The sequence below is a fragment of the Canis lupus genome, chromosome 6, assembly GCF_048164855.1.
Source record: "Canis lupus baileyi chromosome 6, mCanLup2.hap1, whole genome shotgun sequence".
Taxonomy (NCBI): Eukaryota; Metazoa; Chordata; class Mammalia; order Carnivora; family Canidae; genus Canis; species Canis lupus.
Window position 1 is genome coordinate 53,199,817 of NC_132843.1, and position 21,963 is coordinate 53,221,779.

Below are 21,963 nucleotides of genomic sequence, written 5' to 3' on the forward strand. Positions count from 1 at the left end.
CCCTTTTCTCCGCATCGTCTCCAACATTTGTGGTTTCCTGCCTAGTTAATTTACCCCAAAGATACAGATGCAACGAAACGCCGGGACACCTGCACCCCGATGTTTATAGCAGCAATGTCCACAATAACCAAACTGTGGAAGTAGCCTCGGTGTCCATCGAAAGATGAATGGATAAAGAAGATGTGGTCTATGTATACAATGGAATATTACTCAGCCATTAGAAATGACAAATACCCACCATTTGCTTCGACGTGGATGGAACTGGAGGGTATTATGCTGAGTGAAATAAGTCAATCGGAGAAGGACAAACATTATATGGTCTCATTCATTTGGGGAATATAAATAATAGTGAAAGGGAATAGAGAGGAAGGGAGAAGAAATGGGTAGGAAATATCAGAAAGGGAGACAGAACATGGAAGACTCCTAACTCTGGGAAACGAACTAGGGGTGGTGGAAGGGGAGGAGGGCAGGGGGTGGGGGTGACTGGGTGACGGGCACTGAGGGGGGCACTTGACAGGATGAGCACTGGGTGTTATTCTGTATGTTGGCAAATTGAACACCAATAAAAAATAATAAATAAATAAATAAATAAATAAATAAATAAATAAAAGAACATCTAGTAAACTATGAATGTGTTTGTATGATGGAATTGTGCTCTGTTGGAGATCAGGCTCTGAGGTCAGGGAAGTAGGATGCTCACTCCACAAGAGCATCTAAAAGAAGATCAGATTCACATCTCCCCATTCACATGCCGCATGGTTCTTGTGCTCATTGAAGGAAATTGTAGGCAATTTCCACCCTATTCTAAGTGTTCTTTATTTTAAGTTGGTGCAGCATGTATGGTTGAATTTTATGAGTTAAATGTGCATATGATGTGACTTCACCAATCATATGTTTTGAATTTGGTATTTGTAACTATAAGTAGAATGCCAGAAGAAGCTACTTTCCAATTTAAACTTGAAAACTGCCACACCACCAAATGAATGATATAGAACAAAAGAGATAAGATGTGAACACTGATACACGTTGATAATCTCATTACAAGAAAAAATGTGAACTAAAAAAGTAAGATTGACAAGCGTTTTAATGTCTTAAAGAGACAGATCTCTAGCAGTTCTAAGATCCCAACAACTTTCCTTTGCTTTTGGATAGCATGTATGTTTTCCCCAGTACTTTCATATGTGTCATTCATCCATCCATTCATTCATTCATTTGTGTTTTCTGTCTTCCTGTAAAGTAATGTCCAAGATCAAGCCTAGGGAAGAAGGAAAACCAAAAAATGATTATATCCATCTTAAAAAAAAGCCAGACAGAAAATTCATCAGCTGTTCAACAGAGAAGTTTCCTAATATTAACTCCTTATTGGATATGCCATTTGCAAATATCTTCTCCCATTCCATAGGTTGCCTTTTAGTTTTGTTGATTGTTTCCTTTGCTTTGCAGAAGCTTTTCATTTTGATGTAGTTCCAATAGGTTTTGTTTTTGTGGGTTTTTTTTTTTTTTTGCTTTTATTTTCCTTCACTCAGCAGACATATCTAGAAAAATGTTGCTATGGATGATGTCAGAGAAATTACTGCCTATACTTTTTTCTAGTATTTCTACGGTTTCAGGGCTCACATTTGGGTCTGTAATCCATTTTGAGTTTATTTTTTGTGTGTGGTGTAAGTGGGCTAGGTTCATTCTTTTGCATGTACCTATCCTGTTTTCCTAACACCATTTGCTGCAAAGGCTGTCCTTTTCCCATTGGACATTCTTTCCTGCTTTGTTTAAGATTGACTATATATCTATGGATTTATTTCTAGATTTTTCTATTCTGTTCCATTGATCTATATGTCTATTTTTGTGCCAGTACCATATTGTTTTGATGACTAGAACTTTGTGATATAACTTGAAGTCTGGAATTTGATACCTCCAGTTTTGTTTCTCTTATTCAAGCTTGTTTTGGCTATTCAGGGTCTTTTGTGGTTAAATTCGAATCTTAAATTGTTTGGTCTACTTCTGTGAAAAAATGCTGATAGTATTTTGATAAGGATGCATTAAATCTGTAGATTGCTTTGGGTAGTATAAACATTTTAACAATATTTGTTCTTCCACCCCGGAGCGTGGAATGTCTTTCCATTTCTATGTGTCATCTTCAATTTCCTTCATCAATGTTTTATACTTTTCAGAGTATGATGTGTCTTTCACCTCCTTGGTTAAATTTATTCCTAGGTATTTTATTATTTTTGATCCAATTATAAATATGATTGTTTTCTTTCTCTTTCTGCTGCTTCATTATTAGTATAAAGGAATGTGACAGATTTGTGTACATTAATTTTATATCTTGCAATTTTACTGAATTCATTTATCAGTTCTAGTTGTTTTGGGGTTTTCTCTATATAGTACCATGTCATTTCCAAATGGAGAAAGTTTGCTTCTTCCTTAACAATGTGGATTTTATTTATTTATTTATTTATTTATTTATTTATTTATTTATTTATTTTTGTGGTCTGCTGTGGCTAGGACTACCAGTACTGTGTTGAATAGAAGTAGTGAAAGAAGATACCATTGTCTTGCTCCTGACAAGACAAAGCGCTCTCAGTTTTTCCCTACTGTTTATGATTTTCACTGTGAGATTTTTGGGACACCTGAGTGGCTTAGTCAGTTAAGCCTCTGCCTTTGGCTCAGGTTATGATCCCAGGGTCCCTAGAGAGAGCTCTACATCAGATTCCCTGCTCAGCAGGGAGTCTGCTTCTCCCTCTCCCTCTGCCTCCCCACCCACTCATTCTCTCTCTCCTTTTCTCAAATAAATAAAATCTTTTTAAAAATAATGTTCAGTGTGTGTTTTTCATATAAGACCTTTATTGTTGAAGTATGTTCCCCCTAGACCTACTTTATTACGAATGGATATAATATTTTGTCAAATGGTTCCTCTGCATCTATTGAAATGATCATATGGTTTTTATCCTCTCTCTTATTGATATGATATATCATGTTGATTGATAAGCAAATATTGAACCACCCTTGTATCCTGGGAATAAATCCCACTTGATCCTGGTGAATGATTTTTCTAATGTATTGTTGAACTTAATTTTTTAGTATTTTATTGAAGATTTCTGCATCTACATTAATCAGAGATATTGGCCTATAGTTCTCTCTCTCTCTCTCTCTCTTTTTTTTTTTTTTTTTTTTTTTTTTTGTGGTGTCTGCCTAGCTTTAGTATCAGGGTATTTTAGCCTCATAGAATGAATTTGGAAGTTTTCCTTCCTCTTCTATTTTTTTTTAGAATGGAAAGAATAGTTACTAACTCTTCCTTAAATGTTTGGTAGGTTTTTGCCTGTGAAGCCATCTGGCCCAGAAGTCTTGTTTATTGGGAGCTTTTTGATTACTGATTCAAGTTCATTGCTGGTAATCAGTCTGTTCAAAATTTTTTTTAATTTTTTAAGATTTTATTGATTTGCAAAAGACACAGAGAGAGAGAGGCAGAGAGAGACAGAGAGAGACAGAGGCAAAGGCAGACTGAGAAGCAGGCTCCATGCAGGTAGCCTGATGTGGGACTCGATCCTGGGTCTCCAGGATCACGCCCTGGGCTGAAGGCGGTGCTAAACTGCTGAGCCACCTGGGCTGCCCTGTTCAAATGTCTTATTTTTTCTAAAAGTAGTAAATGTATTAAGATATACCATACTAAGTTATGTCTTATAATTTTTAGGGTAACCATCAAAACAAGGATATTAAGAACAATAACAAAAGCCAAACAGGAAATAAAATGGAATATTTTTTAAAATTGATTTTTATAAAGGAAGGCAGGGAAGGAATAATTAAAAAAAAAACAAACAAATAGAAAAACAGGGAAAAAAAAGAAAAAAAGAAAAATGGTAGACCAAAATGCAGCTCTATCAGTAATTGCATCATATATAAATGAAGGAAATATTTCAGTTAAGATTTTCAGACTGGATTTTTTAAAAAATACAATTACAGCTGCATGAGAAATACACCATAAATATAGAAATATGCAATGCTCCAGAATAGAAAAATGACATACCAAGTAAGCATTAACCAAAAAGGAGTTGGTATGACTACACTGATACCAAAGTAGACATTAAGGTGAGAAGAATTAACAGAAATCAAGTGTTATATTTCATAATATTAAAAGGGTTGATTCATCATAATAACAAACATGAATAATTTCTAGCAAGTTTGACTTAAAAAAACAAAAAGGAAAAAGGATGGAGAAAGAGAGAGGTAGGGAAGTAGAGCTGGTAGGGCATGGGACAGACTAGGGGGAGAGGGGAAGGCAGAGAGAGGTGGAGACAAAAAGAGAAGTGCCCAATATCAAGATAAAATGGGATACATCATTACAGGCATTAAAAAGATAAGAAATATTAGAAAAACTTTGTATCAATAACTTAACAACTTAGGTTGAATGGACAAATGCCTTTAAAAACATAGCCTCAGTAAGGCTTATGACCAGAAGAGAACCTTCTTGGTTATACTATGCTCAGGACCTCACAACAGAGCTGCAAGAGCTGAATGCAGATTATGTTCTTCTTGGCTATAGAGACACTGGGACCAGCACAGACCCTGCTGCATCCACACTGCCCTGATGTACAGTGACAGCATTCTGGTTTGCCTGGGACTAAGGCATTTCCCAAGACAGAGGACATTTAGTTTTAAAACCAAGAAAGTCACTGGGGGCACCTCAGTGGCTCAGTCCATTAATCATCTGCCTTTGGCTCCGGTCATGATCCCAGGGTCCTGGGATGTAGCCCCACATAGGACTCTCTGCTCAGCATGGGGTCTGCCTCTCTTTTTCCCTCTGCTTATGCACTCTCTCTCATTCTCACTCTCTCTCTCAAATAAATAAATAAATAAATGAATAAAATCTTTAGAAATAAAAAATAAATAAATAAAACCCCAAACAAACCAACATGATTTCATCAGCCAGAGCTCTCCCTCTGGTGGAAGGGCCCAGTTCAGGAGTTGTCCTTGTCTCTCCTGGCATCTTCCATGGCTAAGAGAATCAGTTTCTCACAGCACACCTAAGACCAGCTCTTACCACACCCATATCCTGTGGTGCAGCTTTGGGGAAGCTCAGAGGTGATAACACTTAAAAAAAAAAGTCACCTAATTTACATAATAAAATGGCTTAATCATTGTTAATTGTCCATAATGATGGTATTCTCTATATTAACTTAGAATATCAAGAACATCTTATCCTTCACCCATGCATACATGTATTTTCTAAATGGAATTTTAAGTTCTTATTCCCAATTATCTACAGCTATTCTGGTCATACTAAGCTTGCATCCTCTACCTGTCCTAAAACGTCTTCCTTCAAGGAATACATTATTGTGTTCTTAAATGTGAACACAAGCAGCTGTAATCCTATGCAGTATTTAATCATTCTTGCAGTAAATCAGACAAGAGAATATAATGGTGAAAGTCCATATTCCCATTTTTCTGCAGGTTGCATTTTTTTTTTTTTAAATGAGGGATAAAACCAAAGCCCCTGCACAGACCTTTCATTTCAGTTTAGCCTATGGTCTTTTTCTGCTGTCCTTCATTTAATGTTTTCCCTGAGACAAGAAACTCAATAGCTAACTGCAGTGTGATTGCATGAGAAGTAATTTGGAAAATATTAATAAAGTAACAGCTTAAAGTGTTTGGCCCTCAATTCAGTGGTAGGTTTCTTTTCATTAAACAAGGACAGCACAGGAATGGAAGGCTAGAGACTCAGTTTAATCCTCTGGGCATTAAGTCATTTAAACTTCAAGAGTCAAAACACAAAAGATAGGAATTTTCACTCTCATAGGGGGGATCATCTCTGTTTCTGGACATAAGGCCAGGATTCATTTTAACATAAGCAACACTCACTTTCCTTTTTGCTTCCTCTACATATTAAATTCCTTGAGTGATTAGGAGCTGCTGGAGTAAGGATCACACCCTAGTCATCTCTCCAATGTGTAGTTCAATATAGGCACTCAAACTTGGAATTGACTCAAACTTATTTGAAGTTCAGGGGCGGGGGCATCATTTTGGCTGCAGCCCCCAGAGAGAAGCTTCCCCTGTTCCCTATTTTTACTTATTTTTAATTAATTAATTAATTAATTAATTTTTGACTTTCAGATTGTGCTTTAATCTTTTTTTTTTTTTTTTTTTTAACACCAGAGCTGTATCATCAACTTTTGGAGGCCAATTTTAGGACCTAAATCTTCCCACTCTTCTCTTCGAACTGCCCAGAAGGTCAAATGGAATAATTACCATTATTACCATTCTCTGAATGCTCTCAGTGTTTATTTTATTTGATTTTCTCTATATGCTCCAAGGTAGGACAGACATTTCATAGATACTGAGATCCTAGAATTTGAAGGTCACAGCCTATGTCAGAGGCAAATGCAATAACCGAGTTATTTTGGACACGCGAGAACCGCTACCAAATCGCTTTATGAGAGCTAGAGGTCATATTCCATCTCCGAGAGGGATCGCCTGGGCCCAGTTTACCCCAGAAGATTGCTTTTAATGTTCCTCCATCAGAGTGTGTGTGGGTGGGTGGAAGGGATTTCATGTCTTCGGTCTTTCACTGGTACAGGTCTTCACTGGAGCTCCCTAACTGCTCTTATTTGGGATTCCAGAGATTTAAGTTGTCACCACAGCGAAAGAAAGAAGCTAGGTATCACTGAAGACTACTTCCTTAAAATAAAGGGCCGTTTAAATCTGGAAATCACCAAAAGCCAACACAGAAATTAAGCAGAAAACAGAGTCTTAACCCTGAAGGGAAAATCCTCCAGGCTATTATATCCATAAACTGGGTGAACGTTTTTCAGTAAAAACCAAGTGGGAAGAAGCACCGGGAAGAGCTGAGTGGGAGGCTCTCATATGAACATGAGCATTTAGAAAATGACAAAGGTTCCCTTTATTCCCAAAAGATAAACACAAAAAAAATGGCCTAAATTTACAAAAAATCAGTAATGAAAGGTATATGTGATCCCCTCCTAACTTGAGAAAATTAGCTTATGTGTCAATATTTTAGAGTGTTTTTTTAATTTTAATTTTTTATTTTTTGGTTTTAATTCTTCCAAATTTATTTTTTATTTTTATTTTTATTTTTTTTTATTTTTATAAAGTTGTTTTTTATTGGTGTTCAATTTGCCAACATATAGAATAACACCCAGTGCTCATCCTGTCAAGTGCCCACCTCAGTGCCCTTCACCCAGTCAACCCCTCCCACCCCCCCACCCCCCCACCCCCCCACCCCCCCACCCCCCCGCCCACCTCCCCTTCCACCACCCCTAGTTCATTTCCCAGAGTTAGGAGTGTTTTTTTTTTAAATAAAAAAATAAAAAAGACATATAAATTCCCCTCTAAATACTTGAATCCCTGGTTAAACAGTAAAAAGTTGTTTAAGGAGCCTTACATAAATTTACAGATGATGGATTCAATCATTTATTAAACAAAGTGTGGAAAATGCAGAATAGGTACTGCTTTAAATTTTCTTTGGTCTGATACAAGTTTAGTAATTGTGTGTTCTCTTAGCTGGCTAACCTTTTCCTGGTGTACTTTTATATCTCATTTTCAGGCTTATGTCATTTGATTCTATTTTGTAAATAGCATATCATTTTTAAAAACTCTTCTTTTTGAACTCATTTACTTTTTGCATTCGTACATTATAGATTTGCTCAGCTTTTTTTTTTTTTTTAAAGATTTTATTTATTTATTCATGAGAGACACACAGAGAGAGAGGCAGAGACACAGGCAGAGGGAGAAGCAGGCTCCATGCAGGGAGCCCGATGCGGGACTCGATCCTAAGTCTCCAGGATCAGACCCTGGGCTGAAGGCAGGCACTAAACCGCTGAGCCACCCGGGCTGCCCTTGGTCAGCTTTTTAATGCTAATTTATTTTGTTTTATTAATTATGAGCTTTTTCTCATCTTCCTCCATTCCTAACTTCCATTGGCTATGTAACATTTCTCTTTATTTTCACTGTATACTTTATTATTTTATCCATTGTCCTTTTTATTTTCCCTTGAATACATATATCCTGCTTTAAAAAAGGGAAGAAGAATTAGTATTTCTATTTGTTCCCAAATAAAATGAGATTAGTATTCCTAAAAACCCAAACTCCTCCCACCAGAGTAAAAAGTCAGCATTATCTAGATTTAGATGTACGTTTTAAAAATCAATAATTAGGGATCCCTGGGTGGCGCAGCGGTTTAGCGCCTGCCTTTGGCCCAGGGCGCGATCCTGGAGACCCGGGATCGAGTCCCACGTCGGGCTCCTGGTGCATGGAGCCTGCATGGAGCCTGCTTCTCCTTCTGCCTGTGTCTCTGCCTCTCTCTCTCTCTGTGTGACTTATCATAAAAATTAAAAAAAAAAATTGTTAAAAAAAAATCACTAATTATTATAACAGAATGTTTACCTAGAATGATCACTGTGTTTTACCGTTGCTTACAGTTATTTCTTGCCTTCCACTCTTCATGAGAAGACACAGTAGAACAGGAGCTAATTGGGGATACAGGCATACTGTCATTAGCTTGCCTAGATGCAAAACTACACTCCTACTTTTCTATTCTTCTGACTTTGAGCAAACTATCTCATCTCTCAAAATTTCCACTTCTCATCTGTAATATAGGGATACTAACGGCACCTACTTAATCACATGTTTGTGAAGATTAAATTTGATGAGATATTGAAAATGCTAAAAATAGGGCCTGGAACATGGTAACAGGCATTAGTGTTGACTTTCTTTGTGGGAATATATTTTTAATATTTCTTTCAGCAAAGTATGCTGAAAGTAAAATTTCTGAGACTTTATCCATTTGAAATAACTCTATTTTGTCCTCATTCCTAAAAATGTTTTTTGAAGAAGTAATGCAAATGACATAAAATTCAACAAATACAGAAGGATATACTGTGAACAGTAGATATGCATTCTACCTTTGTTTCCGCACCCAGACTTCCAGTTCTCCAGAGACAATCACTCTGAATAGTCCTTAGCTGTCCCTACAGAAATAACCTGTGTAACTGTAGGCATGCATATATACATGTGCATGTGTGAGTCTGTGTATGTGCATAGGTAAATGTATTTTAACAATAAATTATAACATGCTACCCTTGCTCTTTAAACTTAAAAATGTATTTCAGAGACAATGATGTATCTATACCTTATTCCTTTTAAAGGATTCATATTATTATATTGTATTTGTGTGCATAACATTTAATTAGGGCCATATTATTAAACATTTAGACCTTTTAAAAATTTTTGCTACTTAAACAATACTGAAACAAATATCCTCAGAAATAGACACAATGGGATCCCTGGGTGGCGCAGCGGTTTAGCGCCTGCCTTTGGCCCAGGCCACGATCCTGGAGACCCGGGATCGAATCCCACGTCGGGCTCCCGGTGCATGGAGCCTGCTTCTCCCTCTGCCTGTGTCTCTGCCTCTCTCTCTCTCTCTCTCTCTCTGTGACTATCATAAATAAAAAAAAAAATTAAAAAAAAAGAAATAGACACATTAACTGTGCTCATAGAGTAAATTTCTACAAGTAGAAACATGAAGACAAAGTCTTGTATGCATTTATAATTTGATAGCTATCACCATATTGGCCTCCAGGAAGGTTTTAACAGTGTACATGCTCACTAATTTTGTATGAGTACCTGTTTCACTCACCTTTAACAACAGATCATGCCATTAAACTTTGATTTTTGCCAATCTAGCAGGTGAAAGAGCTATCTTAGTATTGTAATTTGTATGCTTCGCTTCTATGGGCGGGGTTAAGCATCTTTTTATCAGTTTAAAGAGATGTGAGGGATTTTTTTAAAATTAATTATTCATTTGAGTTCTTCTAAGACATCAATTTTAAGCATAATTCATGTAAAACATAAAATTGGGCTTTTTTATGATCAAATATGGCTCTTTTTTAGTAGCTAATTTATCCACTTATATTTATGGAGGCCAGTCTTGTTTGGTTTTAATTCTGTAATTTATGTCATACTTTCTATTTTTATTGCTTCTACTAAAACACATTATACTACATGATCTATTTTCTTCCTGTTGTTCTCTGTTTATGTGTTCTTGACTTAAAAGCTCTGAATAAAAGGGGAATGATAGTTACATTTTATAATGCAAGGAAATATATACCTCAAACATTATCTGACTTAATGGGGTATGTCTCCCAAATCTTTAAAAAGTTAAAAATACCAATGACAAACTGTTTCAGGGAAAATGTTTTATTAGAGTCACAGATAAGACATAAATGTTTATTACCAGTACTTCCATTTCACGTTGTCCTAGAGGTATTAGCCAACACAATTCAATAAGAAAAATAAACTAGGGTATAGAAAGAAAATAAAATAAAATAATCATTTGTGGATGATATGATTATATAATTGGAAAAAAACAAGGGAATTAATCTTAAAAAGTATAATATCAATAAGAGAACTCTGTAAGGTGGCTGGGTTAAAAAATTAAAGTACAATGGCAGCCCTTATACATATAAACAACTTCCACTTAGATTACATACAGGAGAGGAGATCCCACTAAACAAAGTAATAACAGCCACAAAAGCCAAGTATATATTTAGCTAGAAATAAATAAGGTCAATATGAAGAAAGTTGAAAAATTCTCTTGAGAATCACAAAACACACAGACACACATTCACATGCATACACACACACACACACATAAAGAAAAAGGTATAGAATGTACCTGGAAAGGAATATCCAAAATATCAAAAAATATGTAAAAAGTCAAGATCACCTAAGTTAATTAATAAATTTGATACATTTGTTTTAGAGGGTAGCTGTGAGACTGGGCTACTCTAAAGATCATCTAGAAAAATAAACAAATAGGGGGGCACATGAGTGGCTCAGTTCGTTAAGATTTGCCTTCAGCTCAAGTCATAATCGAATATATATGTCTTGGGCATTGGGCTCTCTGCTCAGTGGGGAGTCTGCTTCTCCCTCTCCCTCTGCCTGCTTTTCTCCCTGCTTGTGTTTTCTCTCTCTCTCTCTCTCTCTGTCAAATAAATAAAATATTTTTTAAAAAATAAAAATAAACAAAAACAGCCAGAATTTTTTTTTAAGTTAAAGCAGAGAAGGAAACTTTTCAACCAGGTTTCGATATGTATTATAAATTGAATAAAAATTTAAAATTCACTATTTACACATGAATAGGCAGACAAGCTCATAAAAGAAAAAGAAAATCCAGAAGTAGATCCAAATACAGACAAGATCCAAGAAACATTTCAAAATGGCATTGAAAATATGAATTATATAACAACTTGTGATGGGAAAGCTGGATAGCTTTGAAAAAAATATAAATTTGGGTTCATAACTCTCACAGGAATAAATTTAAAATTGATAAAAATTTGAGTGTAAGAAATAAAATCGTAAAAGTAGTAGAAGAAACCATGGAAAAAAATTATTCCCTCAAGTGAGAAAAGGTTTTGTAAGTACAAACAAAATCCAGAACCCATACAAAATTGATGTTTGACTATATAAAAATTTACTTTAAAAGCATTTTGTATGGCAAGAATCACAATAATCAAAGTCAAGATCAAACAAAAAAATTGAGAGAAATTGTTTGCATAAGAAACAAAACACTAATTTATCTAATATATAAATAATTTCTACTAATCAATAAAGAAAAAAAAACAATCCATTAGCCTAATGAGTATATACTGTAAACAGATAGATTACAGTAAAGAAAATATAGACAATGGTTCAATACATGACAAAATGCTCAGGATTGCTATTTTAAAGCACATTATGATAGCATTTTTTTACCTAAAATTTTGGCAAAATTCAGAAAGTATGATACCTCTGTTTCAGCTAGAGATCAGAGAAATACTATGTGCATTGAAATCAATAAAACCTGTTTGCACGGTGTTCTGACCATAATAACCAAAATTACAAATACACATACCCTTTAACTGGCAATTTCATACTTAGCACTCTATCTTATCACACATGTATAAAGGGATATATATACACAAGATTATTCACTGCAACTTTGTATGGAAAAGCAAATATGGTAACCACCTAAATACTTTCCAAAATAGAGTACTCCTAATATAATTGTGGTGTTATACATATAATCATATATGTTAAACAGTTAAAAAAAGAATTTTATATATAGATATGGGATGATCTCCAAGATACGTTTTTAAAAGAAAAAAAAAAGGATACAGGATATTGTGTATAATATATAAACATTTAAGTAAAAATTAACTGATAGATTGAGAGGAACACGTAAAATATGTATCTTAACTCTGGCCACTATAGTCCATATTTCAGTAGTATCAGACTCCTACCATTCTCCACATATACCTTTTTTTCAGAGCCACCATAATTTTGGTTATATTTTCCCTGTGTAGAATGTCCCTTATCCTTATTTTTGCTTGTCAGAATTCAACCCACCTTTAGATGCTCCTGTAAAATTAATCTTTTGCTTCTTTTCTTTAAACATTACCATCTGAACTTGGGCTTTTTTTCAAATAAATGGTAGTAAAATCTATTAAGTCTACATAATGCTGGAAGAAGAGAAGGGAGGGAAAAGGAACAGCTACTAAATACATGTCTGCCAGACACTTTAATACCCTATGTCATTTAATTTTATAACGACCATAAAACTCAGGTTTTATTCCAGTTACAAATGTTGAAACTAGCTTGAAGAGATTAAAGAATGTTCCCAATGTCACACATTAAGAACTGGACCTGCAGAGGTTTGAACTCAGGTATCTAGGATCCCAAGGATTTCCCTTTTCCACCATAGAACCTTATACTTTTGGGATTTTTGCCACTTTTCTGAAGAACCCAAAACTTTGAGCTCATCTAGTTCAACACTCTTGATTTACAAACAAGGAAAAGAAAGCTGGAGGGGTTAAGTGGTTTGCAAACTAGTTTGTAGTGTCATTGGAGTTGGATGGAAGGTCTATAAAAACACATGTATGTAATTAGGACTAGGGATATAAGGTCAACCTGGTACTTTACACTTTTATAGTGGAATTTAGAATTAACAGGATAATTGATAGACTTTAAAATTAAAATGTTGTCCCATACCATGGACCGCGGAGGTTCAGGAATGAAAATGTAAACCTCTAAGCACAATATACTATATGTGAGAATTAACGTCCATCTATGGCATTTATAAAAATGCTTTAGTGTAATTAATTCTTTGCCCAGCATCTTTCTGTGCAAAACGAGTTCTTGACATTCTGAAACAAAGTCCATGTGCCTGACGATAAAATCCTGAGGTCTCCAGTGCTTACTTGCCTCCTCCCTCCAATATCTGGCTCCCATCCCACAGCCTCTACCACTCTAGCTCAGGAAGTAGGCAATTTCCTGCCCTAGCTGAGCCGGATATTAAGACCTCTTTGTTCCTTATCTCTGAGAAATAACACCTCTCTGTAATATTCCAAATGGCTGTCTGACTCATGGTCATACCTACCTAAAAGACACTCTTCTATTCTTTAACATTACTGTTGATTGAAGGAGAGCTATTTGCCCACATTCTAGCCATAAATGTTGTGGGGTAATAGGGACCTCACTGGATTATTACAGTTTGTAGATTGTCTGATTCTAGGATAAAGGAGATTTTTAAAAGAAATGATAAAGTTAGCGGATCTTCCTTTCCATCCCTCTGCTGCCCCCAAATCATCCACAAACCAACCTATGATTTTATGGCAATTTGCATTTGTGAAAGAAGCATCCTCTCTCATGTGAGACATCTTAAGTAAATTCATTCATATTGGTACAGACAAAACCGAAACTTCTAGGCTGTGTAACACGGGCAATTTGACTATTCTCCTTGGAAGCAATACATACAGAGATAACAACTGCTGACAACTTCTTGGTACATCCCAATGTATAAAGACATGACATATCGATCTGTACACATAGGCTGTGTTCTCTACTTGACTGATGGTTAGTAATACCATCTGCACATCCACAGCTTGTCCAGTTTGCAGGCTTCTTGCATTTGGTGGAATGTTCTTAATACAATATTCCTATTCAACACTTCAAAGCCCTTTCAAAACATTTCACTTTTCATGTAATGCATGCCCTACATTCCAGCTTCTTCTGTTTGGAGCACTGAGACCAGGAAAAGCTAAAAACAGTTCATCATGATAACCAACCACCGAAAATACAATTCAGAAGCAAAAAGGGAGGGAGCACAATCTATTCTTTTCCTTCATTAGCAGGGTTAAAGAAATCAAAATATTTTAAAGCTGTGAAATCTTAAGGATCATATAGTCTCACCAGATCATTATATAATTGTGGAACTTAGGCAAGATAATTAAGAGCAATTTAAGTAGTTGTATGAAAAAGGTTCCAGGTAAAGGAAACTTATCTGCATGGAGACAGGGATGCTGACCGGGCCACCAGGAGACTCTGACTAGATGGGCCAATCAGAAAGGAATGGAACATAATATTAAATAAGTAGTGTTGAACAAATTTACAAAGGATTTTGAAATTTCCATTTCCAAATTTTCAATTTGGGGATCAGTTTCTCACTTTTCGGGAAATTTAGACATTGGATCATGTAGTTTAGATTTGGAAAGGAACTCAGAATCTCAGCTCTTATTTTTCTTCATGGTACTTAACTTTATTTAGTTGTATTCTTAAATTTAATTTAAAAATCTTTTCCATCCACTAGATTAAATCTTTATAGCAGCTGGCACAATTGGCATGCATATAGTAACTACTCCAGAGTTATCGTTCATCATACAGAATACACAAATTACAGATAAATGACATCTTTTTTTATAGGTTTCTAAATAGTTGACTCCCTAATTATGGTCTTTATGTATGGTATGAAGCCTGGCCATTGCCAAGAACAAGAACCAACTTCTTTTAAAAGGAATGGGTCAGACTTTAGATTATCAGGATATTGTAGGTCAAAGGACATTAGAATATCAAATGCTTCTTGTGTTTCTGGCAGGCACTAGACTTTAGGTAAGATAAAAGGAAATGTAATACATGAGGGCCTTTTAGCAATTATCAAAAAACCTTCTGGAATTAGACATTCCTATCCCTATTTTCCATATAAAATAACTGAGGCTAATCTTTGAGTACTTAATTAAAGACAACGTAGCAGTGAAATGGATTTGAAACCAGGTCTGGCTTGGAAGCTCAGATTCTCCCTAAATTGCTATATGGCCTCTATTGTATAAAACAAAATTGCTACCATCAAATAAGACACAATATACCTGGAGAGACAATGTGTAAACACCCACTGTAATGTTTGTCACAAGTGGGTAAAACGCACTAAGCACCCAAAAGAAAGCTATTAGTTTGGCCTGGAATTTGGAAATGTCAGGGAAGTTTTCACCAAAGAGATGGATGGCTTCTGACTGGAACTCTGAAGGTGACTGTCAGGTTAGAATTAACCTGACTCATCAGAAAAAGTCTTCCAATAGAAGGAGTCAAAGAGCATTGCACAGCCAGACTTTCTCATGGAGCATAATATGTTCCAGCGAGGCTGAGGACACACCCAAATCAATATGTAATATCGTCAGTGAAATTTTTATAAGGTTTTGGGTACCAGGTACAGAAGTACAGCCTTGGGATCCGTGGGTGGCCCAGCGGTTTAGCGCCTGCCTTTGGCCCAGGGTGTGATCCTGGAGTCCAGAGATCCAGTCCCACATCAGGCTCCCTGAACAGAGCCAGCTTCTCCCTCTGCCTATGTCTCTGCCTCTCTCTCTCTCTGTGTCTCTCATGAATAAATAAAATCTTAAAAAAAAAAAGTACAGCCTTAAATCCCTCTACCTATGTGAACTCATACACACAAGCACACATACACACATCAACACCACTACCACTGCATACATCCCACAGTTGTATCTGAACAGATTGTGTCAGTGCCCTTTCTACTAAACTTGATACTTCTGAGCATTAATAAACAATGCACTCAGTTTGTGTGATATAAGAATACAACCAAAGGAATTTTAAACAGCAGACCTGGTTAACTGACTTCAATGTTACAGACACTTGTCTAGCACCAAAATTAAAATAGGGAACAAATACAGATTAGACAACAGTAGAGAAATTTCCTGAACTTTTTAAGTTTATAACAGAAATTGGTGAACGTCCTCTGCCATTTGCTTTTAACACAGATGGAACTGGTCCTCATGGAAACAGATACCTTCCTGTATGATGTTTGGTGCATGTAAAAAGTTTAAAAAAAAAAAAAAAAAGGACTGTGCCTGGCTTTAAGGCAGACACACAGACCACCTCCTTCTCTTGCTTAAAAGAGACTCAACAGATAATTTAAAACTCCAGCTTATTCATCATACAGAATACTATCCAATATGAATGGGCTAAGAGCAAATCACACTTGCTGGTATTATGCTATTCAAACAGAACAACAGGAGTTATTTGAAATATTCAGTGAGTGGTTGATTTGTCATTATTGCTTAATTGTTACTAGGTAATGCAAGAGTGATAACCTTTTAAAGGAAGCACTGCTACTCCTGAACAATACCCCCGCTCACTCCATAAACTTGGAGTCTTTGGCGGCGAATGTTAAATTTTAAGTTTCTTCTGCTCGACATAAATTCATTCAGCAGTCAATGCAGCAAGAAGTGATTGTGTATCCAAAATGGGCTGGGTGAAACCCAACGAAACCCAATGAAATACTTTCCATTTTATAGCTCAGCAATGATATTGAATCTGAATTCAATATCATATGTGGCATATGTCAGGGATTAAGAAAAATATTGAAAAATGATAGTGGGAAGTGATATGAACAGGGTGTGGAAAGAAGTCTAATTTGAGAGTGGACCTGATTTCCTTAGTCTTGAACTTGATATGCCTCAAATTCCCAACACTCCATAGTTCATACAACTAGATAGTCTTAATGAGGTCATGGAAGATGATGTGGAAGTGATATTAAATCTTTACAATGAGTCCTATGAGAGCAAGTGCTACTGCTGAAGAGAATTCAGAGTTTTCCAATGCAAAGAACTTTAAATGTGTTTAAAGAATACAGATATACTTCTGAAAAAGAAGTCCTAGAAATGGGAAGTGCAGTAGTGAATTGTTAAAGAAGATGCTGAAAGCACTGGCCTATAATGAAGTGAATTAGGCAGAAAGAAGAACTGGTACATCTTTAGAAAAACTCAGTTCTGTTTGGATTCACAGAAAGAAACAAGAATATTAACCCAGGAAGAGAAAGTTGAGGAAGAAACTATGCCTCTAAACAGCATGGCCTTTGTTGCAATTGTCACATTACTTTCTTAGAAAAAGTACTTCCTGCCACCTCAGAACTTTAGAACTAGAAGGAGTATTAGAGATCATCTACTTCAATTCAGTTATTATACAGTTGGAGGAACTGAGGGCCTAGAATTAGTAACTGGTTAACCAGGACTAGAGCCCTTCCTTCAGACTTCTGGTTTAGACTTTTTTCCTCTGGTTTGGGATCAGAAGACTCTGGATCTAATGTTTGTTCCCATAACAACTAACTGTTATACAACAAAATGATTCTACGTGATATCTTTGCTCAGCTTTCTCATCTGCCCTGTGTCATAGAATTATTAGTATAAAATGAAGATGTGGCATGTAGTATTCCTTGTAAAAGGCAAATAGCACTATTCAAAAATAAAGAATTCCAACCATATGGTATTTCCTGGGAGATCAAGGATGGGAATTAGCTTTGTATCTTTCCCACATCCTAACACACATTACATAAATAACAATGAAATACTTCCATTTTAATAAGATCAAAATAACTTAAGATTGTGTACAACAGGGAAGCCATTCATTTAGTAGGACTACTTCCAGGAGGCTATATTATATTTTCAAAATAAAAAAGTATGTCTTTCGGAAAAAAGCAATATCCTTCTGCAACATAGTCATGGATCTAGTAAGAATTTAGAGATATGGAGCTGGTTGGAAAAAAATAATTTAATTACATTTCCAAATGTCAGAACTCAACAAATAATTTCTAATTACTATTAAATTTATTTATTCCTTAGTTCCCATTTTTAATAGGGAAAACCTCCTCTGAAACTAACTTTTCCTATATTAACAAACAAAATTAATTTAATTTAAAATTTTATAGAGGACCACTCAGTTGGCTAATAATTCCATGACACCTACTTAAAAATACTACCAGTATTTTTGAACCAACTTATGTTAAATATTTCAGTTTAAACTTATAATGCAGTTTAAGCTTAGAATTTGAACTTTCTAACACTAGAATTACTCCATTGATATAACCTGACATTCCATTTACTACCTAGTTTTAAGTGGAAGAACATGTATCAGATATTTGAATTCATAAAATGTTGGCCTTTAAAACTTTATTATTTCTATTTGTCCCTGTATTTTCTTAAATATTTTTTTAAAGTTTTTATTTAAATTCCAGTTAGTTAATATACAATGTCATATTAGTTTCAGGTGTATGATACAGTGATTCAACAATTCCATACAACACCTGGTGCTCATCGTAGCAAGTTCACGCCTTAATCCCCATAACCTATTTTACTCATCCCCTCATCTACCTCCCCCTGGTAAACATTAGTTTATTTTCTACAGTTGAAGAGTCTGTTTCTTGATTTGCTTCCCCCCTCCCTTTTTTTCTCTTTGCTTGTTTGTTTTGTTTGTTAAATTCCACACATGCGTGAAATCATATGGTATTTGTCTTTCTCTGAATATTTCACTTATCATAATATTCTCTAGCTCCATCCATGTTGTTGCAAATGGTGAGATTTCATTCTTTTTATGACTGAGTAATATTCCATTACATATACATATATCTCCCACATTTTCTTTATCTATTGATCAGTCGATGGACAGTTAGGTTGTTTCCATAATTTGACTTTTGTAGAGATAATGCTGCTTTAAATATCAGGGTGCATGTATCCCTTTGAATTAGTATTTTTGTATCCTTTGGGTAAATACCTAGTAGTGCAACTGCTGGATTATAGGGCAGCTCTATTTTTAACTTTTTGATGAAACTCCATACTATTTTCCAGCGTGGCCACTTTGCATTCCTACAAACAGTGCAAGATGAGGTGCACTGAGCCCCGATGGCTCAGTGGTTTAGCGCCGCCCTCGGCCCCGGGGTGTGATCCTGGAGACCAGGATCGAGTCCCGCGCTGGGCTCCCTGCATAGAACCTGCTTCTCTCTCTCCCTCCCTCCCTCTTTGTCTGTCATAAATAAATAAATAAAATCTTAAAAAAAAAAACAAAAAACAGTGCAAGATGATTCCCCTTTCTCCACATCCTCATTAGCACTTACTGTTTCTTGTGTTGTTGATTTTAGGCATTCTGACAGTTGTAACGTAATATCAATGATGTTGAGCATCTTTTCACATGTGTGTTGGCCATCTCTATGTCTTCTTTGGGAAATTTTCTTAAATTTTGCTGTTAACTAGGATATCAAATTCTTTATGTTAACATTTATTTATTCTTTTGCATCTTTTCCAGAGGAAATGCATCATTTAGCATTTAAAATGACACCTTCTCTCATTTCAGAAATGGCTGAATTTCAATGGGTGTACTTTGTGAAATTCAACTAACTTTGTGCCAGTACTTTGAGGGGGGAAAAAAGGTCAAAATTGTCACATGTGATTTTACCTCTTAGCTTTAGAGTATAGCAATATTAATTATTTTCATCATCACAAATTTCCAGGACCAAATTCCATCAAGTGAACCGGTATTGTTGCTAAGGAAATAAGATACCTAAGAAAAATGAAGTGGTCCTCAAATTTGGTTGCCCTCACTAAAGAAATTCCAAGTAGTGTATTTTAATATACAGAGCTTTCACTGCCATCAAGACTCTCTTGGGTTCTTAAATTCCTGTCAACAGTTCTCTTTCTTTTTTTTTTTTTTCTGTCAACAGTTTTCAATTTGCAGAGATAGAAAAGCACTCCCAGAGAACGATCACCATCCTCATATCTTGTGACACCAATGCCTTTCACATATGAAATCCGGTTTATCAAAATGTAGCCTTGGGTAGACTTTGCTAATCCAGCATAGATAGCAATATTTTTTTTAATTTTTATTTATTTATGATAGTCACAGAGAGAGAGAGAGAGAGAGAGAGAGGGGCAGAGACACAGGCAGAGGGAGAAGCAGGCTCCATGCACCGGGAGCCCGACGTGGGATTCGATCCTAGGTCTCTGGGATCGCGGCCCGGGCCAAAGGCAGGCGCCAAACCTCTGCGCCACCCAGGGATCCCAGATAGCAATATTTTAATGTCCATTGACAACTTCCTAACATTTTAAGTTTAAAAAAAACCTAAGCCTGTCCCTATTCTCCTTATTCACAGGAGAAATTCCAAAAGGAAAAAAAAAAAAAAAAAAAAAAAAAAACCTCTACAAGATAAAAGAAGACATCTAGAGAGTTAGGCTTGAGCTAATTATTATAACAGGGAGTTGATTACCAATAGTCTTCAGGTTCTAAAAGGAAACCACAAGAATGGGAACATCGACAAGTGACCTGCATATTGTCCAAGGTGGTATGAGATATTTATCCAACATTCAGACAAGATAAATCAAGTAAATTAATTGGCTCCAAAAGTAATTCAATGAGGATACAGAGAATGCTGTAAGAAGAGTCAAGTATCACTTCTGAAGGCTATATGCAGACTGCAGACCATAGGCTTTGGACTTAGATGGATCTGGGTTTGAACTCTGGCTCTACCACTTACTAGCTGATTGACCTTGCAGAAGACACTGACTATAATAGTAGGCTGCTATGGGATTGGGGGGCACATGAATGAATGCTTGACAGTTTCTGACTCATAGCAAAATATTTTTTAAAAAGTGGCTTCTTGAAGGGATCAGAGATGTAACCAAAAGATTTTTACAAGAGAAGTCCCAATAGTTCATTTTTGCTTTTGTTTCTTTTGCCTTCGTGGATGTATCTTGCAAGAAGTTACTGTGGCTGAGTTAAAAAAGGGTGTTGCCCATGTTCTCCTCTAGGATTTTGATGGAATCTTGTCTCACATTTAGATCTTTCATCCATTTTGAGTTTATCTTTGTGTATGGTGCAAGAGAGTGGTCTCGTTTCATTCTTCTGCATGTGATGTCCAATTTTCCCAGCACCATTTATTGAAGAGACTGTCTTTCTTCCAGTGGATAGTCTTTCCTCCTTTATCGAATATTAGTTGACCATAAAGTTGAGGGTCCACTTCTGGATTCTCTATTCTGTTCCATTGATCTATGTGTCTGTTTTTGTGCCAGTACCACACTGTCTTGATGACCACAGCTTTGTAGTACAACCTGAAATCTGGCATTGTGATGCCCCCAGCTATAGTTTTCTTTTTTAAAATTCCCCTGGCTATTTGGGGTCTTTTCTGATTCCACACAAATCTTAAAATAATTTGTTCTAACAAGAGATTATGTTGGCTAAACATAAAAGAGCAACGTCCTATCATTGGAGGTGAAAGGGCCTCACAAGTGCAGAAGATCCATATAAAGCTTCTAGTTTTCCAAGTAAAATGACTGATTACTGGTAACCATATGAAATTCAGGACTAGAATAAAAAGTAGATTTCACCAATAATAATAGGAGATGATTTGATAGGATAAAGGATACCTATATGTATTTTCATCAGACAATTGAAAACTTTACCATCTAGAGAAGGCAAGAAGAGCTGAAAGCACAATAGTCATCAGAATATAACTTGTTAGTGATTACTAATAGTTTGAAGATGTCTTCTAGGAATTCCTTCATTTGGCTGGAAAGTAGAAAATGACACAATAGTGTTTCCATTATCTTCTGAAATTGATTATTGCCCATCTCGTACTAAAACTGATTGTTCAAGAGCTAAAATACTAGATTATAATTTGAAAAATTCATATTTTTATCCTCAGAGAGGCTAAAAACATATCCTCTGCCTCAAAAATTTAGTTTTCATTTAATTTAACATTTGAGAAACAATGTTATTTCCATTTATCAGGGCAAGTTGCTATATAGTCTTGCATATCTAGAGAGGGGTAATAGAAGCAAAGTATGGAACATACATAGTTTATAT